The sequence below is a fragment of the Oncorhynchus tshawytscha genome, linkage group LG01, assembly GCF_018296145.1.
Source record: "Oncorhynchus tshawytscha isolate Ot180627B linkage group LG01, Otsh_v2.0, whole genome shotgun sequence".
Lineage (NCBI taxonomy): Eukaryota > Metazoa > Chordata > Actinopteri > Salmoniformes > Salmonidae > Oncorhynchus > Oncorhynchus tshawytscha.
Genome location: NC_056429.1, coordinates 61,237,479 through 61,256,150, shown reverse-complemented (window position 1 = coordinate 61,256,150; position 18,672 = coordinate 61,237,479).

Genomic DNA, 18,672 nt, shown 5'->3' with positions numbered 1-18,672 from the left:
GAAATGGGGCAGAAGATATTGATGATGGTGGTGGCTTTTTAAGATGGGGGTGACTGCAGCTGTTTTTTTAGTTTAGTTGGAGGGGACAGTTCCGTGGGTGAGGGAGAGGCTGACAATATGTACTGTATGATATATGGACAGAGAGCAGGTAGACAACCTTTGATGAGACCAGTGGGGAGAGGATCCAGGGAGCAAGATGTAGTCTTGGATGACATGATGAGTTTAGAGATACAGTGAGGGAAAAAAGTATTTGATCCCCTGTTGATTTTGTATGTTTGCCCACTGACAAATAAATGATCAGTCTATAATTTTAATAGTAGGTTTATTTGAACAGTGAGAGAAAGAACAACAACAAAAAATCCAGAAAAACGCATGTCAAAAATGTTATAAATTGATTTGAATTTTATTGAGGGAAATAAGTACTTGACCCCTCTGAAAAACATGACTTAGTACTTGGTGGCAAAACCCTTGTTGGCAATCACAGAGGTCAGACATTTCTTGTAGTTGGCCACCAGGTTTGCTCACATCTCAGGAGGGATTTTGTCCCACTCCTCTTTGCAGATCTTCTCCAAGTCATTACGGTTTCGAGGCTGACGTTTGGCAACTCGAACCTTCAGCTCCCTCCACAGATTTTCTATGGGATTAAGGTCTGGAGACTGGCTAGGCCACTCAAGGACCTTAATGTACTTCTTCTTGAGCCACTCCTTTGTTGCCTTGGCCATGTGTTTTGGGTCATTGTCATGCTGGAATACCCATCCACGACCCATTTTCAATGCCCTGGCTGAGGGAAGGAAGTTCTCACCCAAGATTTGACGGTAAATGGCCCCGTCCATCGTCCCTTTGATGCAATGAAGTTGTCCTGTCCCCTTAGCAGAAAAACACCCCCAAAGCATAATGTTTCCACCTCCAGGTTTGATGGTGGGGATCGTGTTCTTGGGGTCATAGGCAGCATTCCTCCTCCTCTAAACACGGCAAGTTGAGTTGATGCCAAAGAGCTCCATTTTGGTCTCATCTGACCACAACACTTTCACCCAGTTGTCCTCTGAATCATTCAGATGTTCATTGGCAAACTTCAGACGGGCATGTAAATGTGCTTTCTTGAGCAGGGGGACATTGCGGGCACTGCAGGATTTCAGTCCTTCACGGCGTAGTGTGTTACCAATTGTTTTCTTGGTGACTATGGTCCCAGCTCCCTTGAGATCATTGACAAGATCCTCCCATGTAGTTCTGGGCTGATTCCTCACCATTCTCATGATCATTGCAACTCCAGGAGGTGAGATCTTGCATGGGGCCTCAGGCCGAGGGAGATTGACAGTTATTTTGTGTTTCTTCCATTTGCGAATAATCGCACCAACTGTTGTCACCTTCTCACTAAGCTGCTTTGCGATGGTCTTGTAGCCCATTCCAGCCTTGTCCCTGACATCCTTGGAGAGCTCTTTGGTCTTGGCCATGGTGGAGAGTTTGGAATCTGATTGATTGATTGCTTCTGTGGACAGGTGTCTTTTATACAGGTAACAAACTGAGATTAGGAGCTGCTGCTAATCTCAGCTTGCTACCTGTATAAAAGACACCTGGGACCCAGAAATCTTTCTGATTGAGAGGGGGTCAAATACTTATTTCCGTCATTAAAATGTAAATCTAAAACATTTTTGATGTGTTTTTCTGGATTTTTCTGTTGTTATTCTGTCTCTCACTGTTCAAATAAACCTACCATTAAAATTACAGACTGATCATTTCTTTGTCAGTAGGCAAACGTACAAAATCAGCAGGGGATCAAATACTTTTTCCCTCAATGTATAGGAAGAGTCATTGGAGGCAAATTCAGAGAGCTGGGTTTCAGGTGTGACGGATGGGAGGTTGACGGGGAGAGGGGCAGCTGAGGGAGATTGATGTCAATGATGAGTATATTTTGGTGATCTTGTCCTTGAAAAACTGAAGGAAAGAGTTGCAGAGTTCAATGGAGGGAGTAGAGAAGGTGTTGTCATAGAGCAGAAGTAGCCGTAACAGGCCGTCATTGTAAATAAGAATTTGTTCTCAACTGACTTGCCTAGTTAAATAAAGGTTAAATGAGGCCTCCCGGGTGGCGCAGTGGTCTAGGGCACTGCATCGCAGCACTAGCTGTGCCATCAGAGACTCCGGGTTCGCGCCCAGGCTCTGTCGCAGCGGGCCGCGACCGGGAGGACCGTGGGGCGACGCACAATTGGCCTAGCGTCGTCTAGGTTAGGGAGGGCTTGGCCAGTAGGGATATCCTTGTCTCATCGCACACCAGCGACTCCTGTGGCGGGCTGGGCACAGTGCGCGCTAACCAAGGTAGCCAGGTGCATGGTGTTTCCTCCGACACTTGGTGTGGCTGGCTTCCGGGTTGGAGGTGCGCTATGTTAAGAAGCAGTGCGGCTTGGTTTGTGTTGTGTTTTGGAGGAAACATGGCTTCGACCTTTGTTTCGCCCGTGCGGGAGTTGAAGCGATGAGACAAGATAGTAATTACTTGGATACCACGAAATTGGGGAGAAAAGGGGGTCAAATATCACATATAAAAAATAAAGATTAAATAAAAATAGTAATTAGCTGACAATTGAGAACAGAGTCTAGGAGTTCTTATTGTAGCTGTTGATGATTTTGGAGAAGTAGGTGGACTTTGCAGCACTGAGGGAATTCTGTAGGTGGAGAGCTGGAGTTTGTAGGCTTCATCGTGGACATTGAGCCCAGTCTTCCTCCTCAGGCGTTCCAGTCAGCGTCCAGCTTGATTCAGAGCTCCTACATGCACTGCCATAAATACTATTACTGAAGTGTGAAAATAAAACATATGCCCTGACGCTGTATCAGCTCACACCTAGTAATAGAATACTGAGTGCTTAATCAGAGAAGTCAGAGCAAGATTTGATTCACAGAGGTAGTACCCTAATACATATCCTGGGCCATCAGATTCTTTACTAAAACAAACATTGGTTATACATGGGAAGTTACACACATGGAAATCTTTAGTGTAAGGTTAGGTAAATGTGTACACACACAAACACACATGCACACACACATGCACATGACATCATCCTTACAGACATTGTATATTTTTTATTGATTGTATCTTGCTGTGGTTCCTTGAGAAAATATGAATAATGTTCAAGGGCAAATGCTATAGGGAGATAATAATAACTTAGCTGTGCATCAGCTGGCTCCTGTTCATGTCCTGCTGATTGAAGGGCAAGGTTGAATTGAACAAGAAATTACAGTGCCCACTTAATAATTGATTAAAATGGTACAAAACAAAACATTAGTGGAATGCCAATTTCACATGAATACAAAACATGACTGCCAAGGCTATTTCTATCTCATCTTGACAACAATGTACTCTGGTTCAAGGGAAAAACAAATCACATCACCGATGATATGAATATCTTGGAGAAAATCATCAGAACCAGAAAACTACATATAGATAAATATGAATACCCTAAAGGGTAACACTTTGCAAAATGGTTCCTTTTGTAAAGGGTATGTATAGGGTTTGCAATTACTTTAATGGTTATTCAATAATTTGTAAATGCACTACAAACCACTACTAAATGTAGGAAACAAATTGTGCGATAGCCAGTCAGTGCTTGCCAAATAGTGAGCCACTATTTACCTCCAGCTATTAATAATTTATAGATGCGCTTACTTATGCGTATAATATTCACACTTATGTATCATCATGCAACCTTATTTTCAATGCTTGAACAGTTAAACAATAGTTGTTTTCTCAATTTTGGGTGTGATGCATTTTTGCTCTGTCCCAAGATCAGAAAAGGTTGGTTTTCACTCAAATGGTTAACTCCAATGATGTGTCAGTTGCCGCATGTATCAGCTTTTCGAAAAAACACTTTATATCGGATTTGTCTCGAGATGGCTATGCATATTCATGTCATGAGGCTATTAGCAAAGCATCTCTATCCATTGAATACAGGCGATTGATGTCAACGACTCTCATCGAATATTTAAAAAAACGATTACAACAATGAGATGTGTCCATCAATCCAAAGAAAGGATAGGCGGGAGCTAGACAGCCTGCCGTGCCACTTTTTGGACAACTCCCATTGTTAGGGTGGAGAGACATGTATCTTGTCAGTATTTCCATAATCTTTGGCAGGCCACACAGAAGAGATTGCATGAAAGAAACATTGACAGAATAGAAGCTAAGTTCTCAATGCAATTTTTCCACTTTTGGATAGAGAAGTTCTGCTAGATGACTTAGCACACTGCTCAGCTAGCTTAGTATCTATCTAACTAACATTTGCTAGCACTTCTGTCCTGCCTAGCTAGGAAACCTTAGCTAGCTAGCTAGCTAGCTAGCTAGCATTAGGTAAAACCTAAAACATATTTTTGAATATAGAAATTCTGCAAGACGATTTAGCATATAATAGTCATTGGCATGATACATTTAGGTAGCTAAGTAGATCACATTTGCTGGCTAGTTAACTTCGCTGGCTAGATGGCAAATGTTAACTGCCAGCTAGCTAGCTAATATTGACATGACAGTCTATGCAATTTGTTTAGCTAGATTTTTTTGGGATAAGCATGCTAGCTAGTTAGTAATCAAACCTTTGAACTTAGGTACTGTCTTTAACTAGGTAGCTGGTAAGTTAGCTAGCTAGCATATTTTGTCAGCACACTAGTGGTTACAATTTTAAGACTAACTCACTAGCTAGCTAGATAATTGGTGTATTAGCAAAAATGGTGATAACTAACTAACCCCTTTAATCTCTGGTAGATAGCTATTAGTGTTAGCAATGAATGTTAATAGTAGTCATAGTAGTAGCTGGCAGTGGATAACAAAATTAGCTAAGCCTAAATTGTAGATTTTTTTTATTGTTTTATTATTTAACTTTTATTCAATCAGGTAAGCTAGTTGAGAACATGTTCTCATTTACAACTGCGACCTTGTTATGGTTTTCATGCGGTGAAGGAGAGGACCAAAATGCAGCGTGGTTATTTAGATTCATGTTTAATGAATAAGAACACGAACAGTACAAAAACAATAAACGTAACACGAAAACCTAAACAGCCTAATCTGGTGCAAACTAACACAGAGACAGGAACAATCTCCCACGAAACACTCAAAGAATATGGCTGCCTAAATATGGTTCCCAATCAGAGACAACGATAAACACCTGCCTCTGATTGAGAACCACTTCAGGCAACCATAGACTTTTCTAGAAAACCCCACTATACCACAATCCCAATACCTACAAAAAAAACAAGACTAAACACACCACATAATAAACCCATGTCACACCCTGGCCTGACCAAAATAATAAAGCAAACACAAAATACTAAGACCAGGGCGTGACAGACCTGGCCAAAATAAAGCAAAGCAGTGCGACAGAAACAATAGAGTTACACATGGAATAAACAACCGTGCAGTCAATAACACAATAGAAAAAAAGAAAGTATATTTACAGTGTGGGCAAATGGCAGGAGGAGGTAAGGCAATAAATAGGCCATAGTAGCAAATTAATTACAATTTAGCAGAATAACACACTGGAGTGATAGTTGAGCAGATGATGATGAGCAGATAATGGTGTGTAAGTAGTGATGCTAGTTAGTATGCAAAAGAGCAGCAAAGTAAATAAAAACAATATGGGGATGAGGTAGGTAGATTGGGTGGGCTATTTACAGATGGACTATGTGTCACGTTCTTTCAAAATCAAACCCAGAAGCAGACCAGGACAAGGAGAGTAGGAAGAAGGTGAGTATTTATTTACAAGTGAATGTGAATGGGTAGATATATCCAGGTGGCGTAGCGGGCATCGGTGGTGAGTTGATGGGAGTAAATAGGTGGATCCAATGGGGTAGCGGAATCCTCCGACCACCAGGCGGGAATGGGGTAAATGATCCGGGTGAGTAACTGAAGACAGAACAAACGGAGGTAAGTTTAAGGCAAGCAATACGTAAAAAACAACAAAACAAATTCTATCCAACTTGAGGCTGATACTATGGCACAGCATACTGTTCATGGCTAACGATCCGGCAGGGAATGGATGTCAGGTCAGAGCTTTTGAAGGGGAGAGGTGATGATCAGGACAGGTGTGCAGATTACTGATGGGATACAGGTGCGGGTGAACATCGATCTCCCAACAAGCTAATTCGCCCGGCAACCAGACAGGGTGCGTTCCAGGACACCGGAAACACACTCCAGGACAGAAACACAGGCAAACACAGACTCAGGAAGCGGGATTCGTGACAGTACCCCCCCTCCGACGAACGCCACCAGGCGGACTACCTGGAGCGCCAGGGTGGAGGCGGTAGAAGTCACGAAGCAGGTCGTCATCAAGGATCTGACGCCGAGGAAACCAACTCCTCTCCTCTGGACCATATCCTTCCCAATCCACGAGATATTGGAAACCTCGACCCCGCCGTCTGGAATCCATTATGCAGCGCACCATGTAGGCAGGACCACCTCCGATCATCCGAGGAGGAGGAGGACGAGGAGGAGGGGGCAACAGAGGACTGAGGAGAACCGGCTTGAGGCAGGAGACATGAAAGGTGGGGTGTACTCGAAGCGTTGCCGGCAATTTGAGTCGGACCACAACAGGGTTAATGATTCTCTCCACCACAAACGGACCAATGAACTTTGGTGACAGTTTCCTCGACTCAGTCCGTAGAGGAAGATCCCGTGTAGCCAACTAAACCTTATCTCCGATGGTACTAGCGGGAGCAGGAATACGGCGACAATTCGCCTGGATCTGATACCGGTCAGAAACTCTAAGGAGGACCTTCCTGGCCCGATGCCAGGTCCGGTGGCAACGACGAATGTGGGCCTGGACAGAAGGAACCGAAAGATCCCTCTCCTGAGAAGGAAACAAGGGAGGTTGGTATCCGTACAGGCATTGGAAGGGGGACATCCCAGTGGCAGATGAAGGAAGGGTATTATGGGCATACTCGACCCAGGGTAATTGAGATGACCAAGAGGTGGGATCAGAGGAGACAAGACAACGCAGCGTGGACTCCATCTTCTGGTTGGCTCTCTCCGCCAGACCATTAGATTGTGGGTGAATTCCAGAAGTGAGACTGACTGTAGTTCCAATGGCCAAACAGAAGGATCTCCAGACAGCAGAGGTAAACTGAGGACCACGGTCAGAAACAATGTCACTGGGCAATCCGTGGACCCTGAAAACCTCCCTAACCAGGATCTCGGACGTCTCCGTGGCAGATGGAAGCTTGGAGAGAGGAACAAAATGAGCAAACTTGCTGAATCTGTCCACAATGGTCAGAATGACCGTGTTCCCAACAGAAGGGGGCAATCCCGTGACAAAATCCAGGGCCAGATGCGACCAAGGTCGCCGAGGAATAGGTAGGGGTGAAGAAGCCCAGAGCTGGGCCGATTGGTACTTTTGTTCTGAGCACAAACAGGACATGCGGCAACAAACCTCCGGGTATCTTCTCCCATGGCAGGCCACCAAAATCGTCTGCGCAGTAGCGCCATAGTCCGAGCAACGCCAGGGTGACAAGCTATCTTGCTGGCGTGGGACCACTGAAGAACAGCCGAACGGACCGACTCAGGCACGAACAACCGACCGGGTGGACCGTTACTGGGGCCGGGCTGCGTCCGAAGGGCCGCCATCACATCCTCCTCAATCCTCCATGTAACGGCTCCCACGACAAGGTTCTGGGGAAGAATCGTCTCAGTCTTGGCCCCACTCTCATCCGTCTTGGAGAACATCCGGGACAAGGCGTCCGCTTTGCCGTTCTTCGACCCAGGTCGGAACGTCAGGGAAAATTGAAGCGTCCAAAAACAAAGCCCACCTGGCCTGACGGGAGTTGAGACGTTTAGCCGATTGCACGTAAGCCAGATTCTTGTGGTCAGTCCAGACCACAAACGGTTGCTCCGCTCCCTCCAACCAGTGACGCCACTCCTCCAAGGCAAGCTTCACAGCGAGAAGCTCCCGGTTACCCACATCGTAGTTTCTCTCAGCTGGTGAAAGATGAGAAGAGTAGAAGGCGCAGGGATGGAGTTTACCGTCAGTGGAGCTACGCTGGGACAGGATGGCGCCCACCCCCACATCAGACGCGTCCACCTCAACAACAAACTGACGGGAAGTGTCAGGTTGAGAGAGAATCGGCACATTGGTGAATCGGCTCTTCAAGTTCAGAAATGCTCGGTCTGCCTCAGGAGTCCAACAGAAAATTCTGGTGCAAGACGTCAGAGCAGTTAAAGGGGCGGCCACCCGGCTGTAATCACGGATAAACCTCCGATAGAAGTTCGCAAATCCCAGGAATCTCTGGAGCTGCAATCTCGTACCGGGCCGGGCCCAATCCCAAACCGCCCGAACCTTCTCTTGGTCCATCTTGATCTCACCCCTGGAGGTGATGTACTCGAGGAAGGATGTAGTGTGGGCGTGAAAATCACACTTCTCTGCCTTCACAAACAGACGGTTCTCCAATAACCGCTGCAGGACCTGCTTAACATGCTGGATGTGGCTGGAAAGCTCCTTGGAGAAAATCAGGATGTCATCCAGGTAAACAAACACAAACAGACCGATCATATCCCTCAGCACGTCATTCACCAAACTTTGGAACACTGCTGGAGCGTTGGAAAGTCCAAACGGCATCACCTGGTACTCGAAATGTCCCATAGGTGTATTGAATCCAGTCAACCACTCGTCCCCCTCTTTGATCCGAACCAGATGATACGCATTGCGTAGATCAAGCTTCGTAAACACAGTAGCACCCTGTAAAGAATCGAAAGCGGAGCTCATCAAGGGCAAGGGGTACTTGTTCTTGACCGTAATATCATTCAACCCCCGATAATCAATACACGGTCGAAGAGAGCCATCCTTCTTACTCACAAAAAAAACGAGGGACGAATGAGACCTGCAGGAAGAGACTCCTTTATGTAGGTCTCCAGGGCTTCCCGCTCAGGTCGAGAAATACTGTATAACCGTCCCTTGGGAAAGGCAGCTCTAGGGAACAGCTTAATTGTACAATCATAAGGTCGGTGGGGAGGAAGTGACTGAGCTTTCTGCTTACTGAACACCTCACCCAAGTCGTGATATGTTTCAGGAACCAGTGACAAATCAGGAGGAGCAGACTCACTGACCCGACTGGGGACAGCATGAGAACAGGCAGTCCTGAGGCAGTTAGCATGGCACTCAATGCTCCAACTAGTTACCTTACCAGTCACCCAATCGAACGAAGGATTGTGTTCTTAGCCAGGGGTATCTCAGAAACCAGAGGAACATGGGGGGAAGGCAAAATGAAAAAAGAAATAACCTCTGAATGATTCCCCGACAACAACATCTTAACCGGTTCAGTCCTCATAGTGATCCTTGCCAGAATACTGCTGTTCAGAGTGGTTGCTTCAATGGCTTCCGGTAATTGCTCCTTGGAAAGCCCCAGCTGTTCCACTAAGTCGTCATCAATGAAGCTGTCATCGGCACCTGAATCGATGAAAGCGTTAATCGCTAAACTCTGATTCTTATTTATGAGGGTAGCAGGAAAACGAGGTCTGACAGGGCTCTTGAGAGGTTGAAACTGGCTCGCTAACAAACCTCCCAAACTTAACGAGCCGAGCAGTTTAACGGGCGCTGAGGACAAATGGAGATGTAATGTCCCGAGCTACCACAGTAGAGGCAGCTGTTGGTCTTACGTCTACGTTGGCTCTCGTCCTTAGTTAACCCGTGCCGCCCCACTTGCATAGGTTCAGGATCTGGCAGCAGGACTCCTCCACTAATCCCGTGTGAAGGAAAATGATCAACCCGTTCTGGTCCACTTCCTGACCCGAATGGTAACCGAGTCTCAGATTGATTAGATGGACCCCACTGCTTCTCCCTCCTTCTCTCTCGGACTCTATTATCTACCCGAATAGCTAAGGTGACCAAGCTGTCTAGATCACTAGGCTCTGGATAGGATATCAGCTCGTCCTTGAGTTGCTCCGACAACCCCTGGTAAAAAGCCGCTTGTAGTGACTAAATGTAATCACCGCTTGTAATCACTTCCTGATTAAATGTCAGGAATTGTGAAAAACTGAGTTCAAACTGGCTCTAACCAGAATAGAAAGAGGAGTGGGAGGCCCCGGTGCACAACTGAGCAAGAGGACAAGTACATTAGTGTCTAGTTTGAGAAACAGATGCCTCACATGTCCTCAACTGGCATCTTCATTAAATAGTACCAGCAAAACACCCGTCTCAACATCAACAGTGAAGAGGCTTCTCCGGGATGCTGTTATTCTAGGCAGAGAAAGAAAAGTTGCAAAGAAAAAGCCATATCGCAGACTAGCCAATAAAAAGAAAACATTAAGGGTGAAAGAACACAGGACACAAGCTGTCAGGTTGGATGGGGAGCAATGCTGCACAGCTATTCTCAGGTCTCTCCAGAGATATTTGACTGGGTTGAAGCCTTTGCTCTGGCTGGGCCACTCAAGAATATTCAGAGACATCCCAAAGCGACTCCCGCGTTTTCTTGGCTGTGTGCTTAGGGTCGTTATTCTGTTGGAAGTTGAACCTTCACCCCAGCCTGTGGTTCTGCGCGCTCTGTAGCAGGGTTTTTTCAAGGATCTCTCTGGACATCTTTCCTTCAATACAGACAACTCTCCCAGTCCCTGCAGCTGAAAAACATCTTCTCAGAATGACGCTGCCACCACCATGCTTCACCGTACTGATGGTGACAGGTTTCCTCCAGATGCTTGGCATTCAGGCCAAAGAGTTCAATCTTTGTTTCATCAACCAGAAAATCTTGTTTCTCATGTCCTGAGAATATTTAGGCGTCTTTTGGCAAACTTCAAGAGGGCTGCCATGTGCCTTTAATTGAAGAGTGGCTTCCGCCCAGTATTGCCAACATAGCGACTTTGCCACTATATTTTGCGAGTACTCAGACCCCGCTAGCGATACATTTTCCAAAAAGTCGACTAGCGACAAATCTAGCAACTTTTTCTGGTGTTATTGGAGACTTTAAGACTTTGACGTGAAAGCACATATCGTTCTTACTCTTTTCAACGAGCAGCGGGTGCTGCCGTGTGCCCCACCCCTGTCCCAAAGCACTCACAGGCGGCCCAGTCCTCGTGCAGCAGTCCCTCCCAGCTGCAGTCAGAGCAGGAGGTGTTCACCCCTCTGCGTCCAAACTGAAAATGATTTGCGCGTGCGGGAAGCTGCTGCTGGCTGATCCTGCCCTGGCTTATATTCAGGGCGGGATGTAAATGTAAAATGTTCTTTGTCTAAAATGAATCACTGCACAAAAATAAATCACTGCATTTAACTCACACAGCCTCAGTCACTTACTCACCTTGTCCACTGTGTGTGAGCCTCTCTGTGACATAAGCTAAACATCTAGCTGGCTAGCTCATCATGTCTCAGTCTAAACTGTACACTCAAAAATACAGAAAGGAGTGTGAATCAACACATGACAACTTGAAAACATACTCAAAAGGCAAAGCCTTATAACAGTTCCACCCAAAACAAGCTTACATTTATGGTTAGAAAAACTGACTCTGCAAAAAAGGCTGAGGCCACCATGGCATTAGCTATCGCTGAACACTGTTCCATGCTGGCATGTGATCACATTCGAGAAGCATGTAGATCTGCTTTATCAGACTCCACTGCTGCTACCCACTTCAAAATGCACAGGAGAAAGTGCACAGAAATGATTAATAGTGTTATAGCACCATACTTTCTGAAAAAGTTGGTCACAGATGTGGGTGACCTGCGTTTCATGCTCCCCCTCGATGAGTCCACAGATGTGGGTGACCTGCGTTTCAGCCTCCTCGATGAGTCCACAGATGTAAGTGTTTCTAAGTACCTGGGGGTTGTGATAAGGTACTTTAGTGTCACCAAGCAGACATTTGTATCAACATTTCTGGGGCTTATTGAGTTGGAGGGAGGAGATGCCAAATCTATAGCCTGTGTTGTTGTGGCTTTCCTCAAAGTGTTGTCTTAAAAAAGAGAAACTCCTGGGGATAGGGACTGACAATGCCTCTGTTATAAAGGGGATTAACAATGGGGTCCATAAAGTGCTGAAGGAGGAGTATGGCCTCAAATATCTGGTTCTTATTCGCTGTTTGTGCCACTATCTGCAGCTTGTTTAAGTCATGCTTCCAATGACACCATCCCCCGTAGTGTGGAGTACTTGGTGTGAGAGACTTATAACTGGTTTTCAGTGTCTCCAAAGCGCAGGGAGGCCAACAAGGCCATATATGAGACCATCAACTGTGGGGAGAAACCTTTACAGATAACCAAGGTGTGTGCCACACGTTGGATCTCCATTGAACCCGCGGTTTCACACATTTTGGACCAGTGGGAGGAGATTAGGCTGCATTTCGCAGTCACCAAGTCCAGTGAACACTGCTACATGGCTGAGGGTTTATACTCCATGTGCAGTGATCCTCAAAACATATTGCATCTGACTTTTTATAAATCAGTGCTGGGTGAGGTACAGTAGTGCTGGGTGAGGTACAGTAGTGCTGGGTGAGGTACAGTAGTGCTGGGTGAGGTACAGTTGGCCATCAAGGCTTTTGAGGGAGAGCAAGTAGATCCTCTTAAGCTTGACAGCTTGGTTAGCCTGATCAAGTCTGTGAGCAGCAGGGTGCTGAATCCACTGGCAAATGTTGATGTACTCAAAGGGCCAATAGATTCTCATGGCAAAGTGTTTGAATACTTATACAATAAGGTAAAATGTGGAAAACATTTTGTGGTCTAAATACTTTCCCAATGCACTGTAGGTAGGGAGAAAGTGACAATAGCAGCAGCGTATGTGATAAGTCTACAGAGATAGTACTAAAAGGGACAATACAAATAGTTCAACGGTTAACAAAGCGCTACCGAGACAAACTACTTAGCATTCTTATGGCTTAGGGTTGAATCTGTTCAGGTTCCTGAATTGGGTGGCTGGAGTCTTTGGCCATTTTTAGGGTCTTTCTCTGACACCGGCCTGGTATAGTGGTCCTGGATGGGCGGGAGCTCAGCCAACGTGATGTACCAGGCCGTATGCAGTCGGAAGCCATGCAGTTGCCATACTAAGTGGGGATGCAGCTTGTCAATATGCTCTCAATGGTGCAGCTGTAGATCTTTTTTAGAATCTGATGGCTCATGCCAAAACCTTTCTACCTCCTAGGGGGAAGAAGCCTTCTTTACAACTGTTTTGGTATGTGTGGACCATGATTATCCCTTACTGATGTAGACACCAAAAAACTTTTGGATACAATTGAAGTCCATGATGAGCTTGGAGGGCAATATGGTGTTGAACCCTGAGCTGTAGTCAATGAACAGCTTTCTCACATAAGTGTTCCTCTGGTTAAGGTTTGAGAGGGTAATGTGGATATGTTGGGGCGATATGTGAATTGAAGTGGATCCAGGGTTTCTGGTGTTGATGTGAGCCATGTCAAGCCTTTCAAAGCATGTCATGCCTATCGGTGTGAGTGCTACAGGGCGATAGTCATTTGGACAGGTCACCTTGGGGTTCTTGGGCACAGGGACTATGGTGGTCTGCTTGAAAAATGTACAATTGAACTCGGAAGTTTACATACACCTCAGCCAAATACATTTAAACTCAGTTTTTCACAATTCCTGACATTTAATCCAAGTAAAAAATCCCTGTCTTAGGTCAGTTAGGATCACCACTTTATTTTAAGAAAGTGAAATGTCAGAATAACAGTAGAGAGAATTATTTATTTTAGCTTTTATTTCTTTAAATTTCTTTAAATTGTTTAACTTGGGTCAAATGTTTCAAGTAGCCTTCCACAATCTTCCCACAATAAGGTGGGTGAATTTTGGCCCATTCCTCAAGACAGAGCTGGTGTAACTGAGTCAGGTTTGTAGGCCTCCTTGCTCACACACGCTTTTTCAGTTCTGCCCACAAATGTTCTATAGGATTGAGGTCAGGGCTTTGTGATGGCCACTCCAATACCTTGACTTTGTTGTTCTTATGCCATTTTCCACAACTTTGGAAGTATGCTTGGGGTCATTGTACATTTAGAAGACTTATTTGCAACCAAGCTTTAACTTCTTGACTGATGTCTTGAGATGTTGCTTCAGTATATCCGCATAATTGTCCCTCCTCATGATGCCATCAATTTTGTGAAGTGCACCAGTTCTTTCTGCAGCAAAGAACCCCTACAACATGATGCTGCCAACCCCGTGCTTCACGGTTGGGATGGTATTCTTCAGCTTTGCAAGCCTCCCCCGTTTTCCTCCAAACATAACAATGGTCATTATGGCCAAACAGTTCTATTTTTGTTTCATCAGACCAGAGGACATTTCTCCAAAAAGTACGATCTTTGTCCCGTGTGCAGTTGCAAACCGAAGTCTGTCTTTTTTATGGTGGTTTTGGAGCAGTGGCTTCTTCCTTGCTGAGCAGCCTTTAAGGTTATGTCGATATAGGACTCGTTTTACTGTGGATATACATACTTTTGAACCTGTTTTCTCCAGCATCTTCACAAGGTCCTTTGCTGTTGTTCTGGAATTGATTTGCACTTTTCGCACCAAAGTACGTTCATCTCTAGGAGACAGAACCTTCCTGAGCGGTATGACGGCTGCGTGGTCCCATGGTGTTTATAACTGCATACTATTGTTTGTACAGATGAACATTGTACCTTCAGGCATTTGGAAATTGCTCCCAAAGATGAACCAGACTTGTGGAGGTCTACATTTGTATTTCTGAGGTCTTGGCTGATTTCCTTTGATCTTCCCATGATGTCAAGCAAAGAGGCACTGAATTTGATGGTAGACCTTGAAATACATCCACAGGTATACCTCCAATTGACTCAAATGATGTCAATTAGTCTATCAGAAGCTTCAAAAGCCATTACATACTTTTCTGGAATTTTCCAAGCTGTTTAAAGGCACAGTCAACTTAGTGTATGTGAACTTCTGGCCCACTGGAATTGTGATACAGTGAATTTTAAGTAAAATAATCTGTCTGTAAACAATTGTTGGAATAATGAGTTGTGTCATGCACACAGTAGATGTCCTAACCGACTTGCCAAAACTATAGTTTCTTAATCCACAAGAAATTTGTGGAGTGGTTGAAAAACGAGTTTAAATTACTCTAACCTAAGTGTATGTAAACTTCCGACTTCAATTGTATATATTACCAGTCAAGAGTTTGGACACACCTACTCATTCAAGGGTTTTTCTTTATTTGTACTATTTTCTACATTGTAGAATAATAGTGAAGGCATCAAAGTATGAAATAACACATATAGAATCATGTAGTAACGGATAAAGTGTTAAACAAATCAAAATATATTTTATATTTGAGATTCTTCAAAGTAGCCACCCTTTGCCTTGATATGAGCTTTGCACACTCATGGCATTCTCTCAACCAGCTTCATGAGGTAGTCACCTGGAATGCATTTCAATTAACAGGTGTGCCTTGTTAAAAGTTATTTTGTGGGACTTCTTTCCTTCTTAATGCGTTTGAGCCAATCAGTTGTGTTGTGACAAGGTCGGTCGGGGTGGTATACAGAAGATAACTAAAAGACCAAGTCCATATTATGGCAAGAACAGCTCAAATAAGCAAAGAGAAATGACAGCCATCATTACTTTAAAACATGAAGGTCAGTCAACCTGGAAAATGTCAAGATCTTTGAAAGTTTCTACAAGTGCAGTGGCAAAAACACACACGCTCTATGTTGAAACTGGCTCTCATGAGGACAGCCACAGGAAAGGAAGACCCAGAGTTACCTCTGCTGCAGAGGATAAGTTCATTAGAGTTACCAGCCTCAGAAATTGCAGCCCAAATAAATGCTTCACAGAGTTCAAGTAACAGACACATCTCAACATCAATTGTTCAGTGGAGACTGTGTGAATCAGGCCTTCATGGTCGAATTGCTGCAAAGAAACCACTATTAAAAGGACACCAATAATAATAAGAGATTTGCTTGGGCCAAAAAGCACAACCAATGGACATTAGACCGAAAGAAATCTGTCCTTTGGTCTGATGAATCCAAATCTAAGATTTTTTGTTCCATCCACCGTGTCTTTGTGAGAAGCAAAGTAGGGGTACAGGTGATCTCCGCATGTGTAGTTTCCACTGTGAAGCATGGAGGGGTGGCGTGCTGGTGCTTTGCTGCTGACACTGTCTGTGATTTAATTTGAATTCAAGGCATACTTGACCAGCATGGCTACCACAACATTCTGCAGCGATGTGCCATCCCATCTGGTTTGCACTTAGTGGGAATATCATTTGTTTTTCAACAGGACAATGACCCAACACACCTCCAGGTTGTGTAAGGACTATTTGACCAAGAAGGAGAGTGATGGAGTGCTGCATCAGATGACCTGGCCTCCACAATCACCCAACCTCAACCCAATTGAGATGGTTTGGGATGAGTTGGATTGCAGAGTGAAGGAAAAGCAGCCAACATGTGCTCAACATATGTGGGAACTCCATCAAGACTGTTGGATTCCAGGTGAAGCTGGTTGAGAGAATGCCAAGAGTGCGCAAAGCTGTCATCAAGGAAAAGGGTGGTTACTTTGAAGAATCTCAAATATAAGGCAATAGGGATGACCAGGGCGTTCTCTTGAGAAATTAGTGATTTGGACCATTTCCTTTCATGTTAAGCATTCAAAATGTAACAAGTACTTTTGGTTGTCAAGGAAAATGTATAGAGTAAAACGTATATTATTTTCTTTAGGAATGCAGTGAAGTAAATGTAAAAGTTGTCAAAAATATATATTTAAATTAGAGTACAGATACCCAAAAATACTGAGAGAGGTACTTGAATATTTTTACTTAGTACTTTACACCACTGGTGTTTGTGTTTGCGCGGGTGTGTGCGCATGCGCTTGAGTGTGTGGTGTGTGCACATGTGATGTGTGTGTGCGTTTACTTAGAATTGAGGGTAGGTTACTCTGATCACTAGTATGTGGATCAAAGTAACCTCGAGGCATAAGGTGCACAGTTGTATTGCTTAGGTTTTGACACTTTACTTTATCTAAGTGCTCAGAGCCTGGTTCCATCCCTGTAATCAATGCCACCATCAGTGATGGAATCTGCTAATGCTCTAAAATCAGTAGGTTTTGTCTGGATCCTAGTAAGACTTCTCTATTCCCAGAGAATCACTGATGAGACATTTTCTTCTGCCCTAAATAAAAATGCTGTTGGGATGATTAGATAATATTGAGCAATCAGACAAATAACAAATCCATCAGCTGAGCTTCTTGTGAGGAAGGAAAACAGAAGAATGAATCACAAAATCATGCTTGAAGTGTTCAGTAGATGATTTGATGTCTTCATTCCTTGAAAGCACTTCATCGTATTTTGTTTGCTATTTTCATTTAGGAACTTTATCTTTTCTCTATTTTGGTTCAACTCATGTTTTATTGTTTATAACTTACAGGCTAGATGGCTAGATGTTATGTAACATGACCTAGCTATCTCATGTTCAGACTCAAATCTATTCACCTGTCTAATAGAGTCAGTGTATATACCATCTACACACATAAACACTACAAAAGTATGTGGACACCAGCTCATCAAACATCTCATTCCAAAATCATGGGCATTAATATGGAGTTGGTTCCCCCTTTGCTGCTGATACAGCCTACACTCTTCTGGCAAGGCTTTCCACTGTATGTTGGAACATTGCTGCAGGAACTTGCTTCCATTGAGCCACAAGAACATTAGTGTGGTCGGGCACTGATGTGGGGCAATTGGTCCTGGCTCGGAGTTGGCTTTCCAATTCATCCCAAAGGTGTTTGATGTAGTTGAGGTCAGGCCATTAAAGTTCTTCCACACCGATCTAGACAAACCAATTCTGTATGGACCTCACTTTGTGCATGAAGGAATTGTCATGCTGCAACAGGAAAGGGCCTTCCCCAAACTGTTGCTACAAAGTTGGAAGCACAGAATTGTATGTTGTAGCATTAGGATTTCCCTTCACTGGAACTAGGGGACCTAGCCCAAACCATGAACAAAAACAACCCCAGACCATCATTCCTCCTCCACCAAACGTTATAGTTTGCACTATGCATTGGAGCAGATAGTGTTCTCCTGGCATCCGCCAAACCCAGATTCGTCTGTCGGACTGCCAGAAGGTGAAGCATGATTCATCACTCCATCGAATGCATTAACTCTGCTCCAAAGTCCAATAGCGGCGACCTTTACACCACTCCAGCTGACGCTTGGCATTGTGCATGGTGATCTTAGGCTGGTGATCTTACGTTGATATAAAGGGATCAGGAGACAGGTGCAGGAATGCGTAATAGGGGGTTTTATTTACCCAAATTACAGCGTGCCGTGTAGAGGCACGGGGACAAAGACCAAACAAACACATACAAAACACAGGTTTGAAACCCAAACAAAAGAGTGAGAAGTACCTCGAATAAATAACACAAACACACAATGATACAACACAGGACGAAACCCGTAATCATCTGCTCAATACAAGTGGCACGAAAGCCAAAACAACACAGCACAGGTACTCACACGACCAACGGACATTGTAAAAATAATCGACTTCCCAAAGGGCAAATATACAATTACAATTAGGGAAATGGGGACCAGGTATGCGTAATGACACAGTTCTGGAGGGATCTGTGAAAATAAAGCTCATTACGAACAGTTATTGTGCTGACGTTGCTTCCAGAGGCAGTTGGAACTCCGTAGTGAGTGTTGCAACCGAGGATAGACAATTTTTACAAGCTAAACGCTTCAGCAGTCGGCGGTCCCGTTCTGTAAGCTTGTGTGGCCTACCACTTTGTGGTGGAG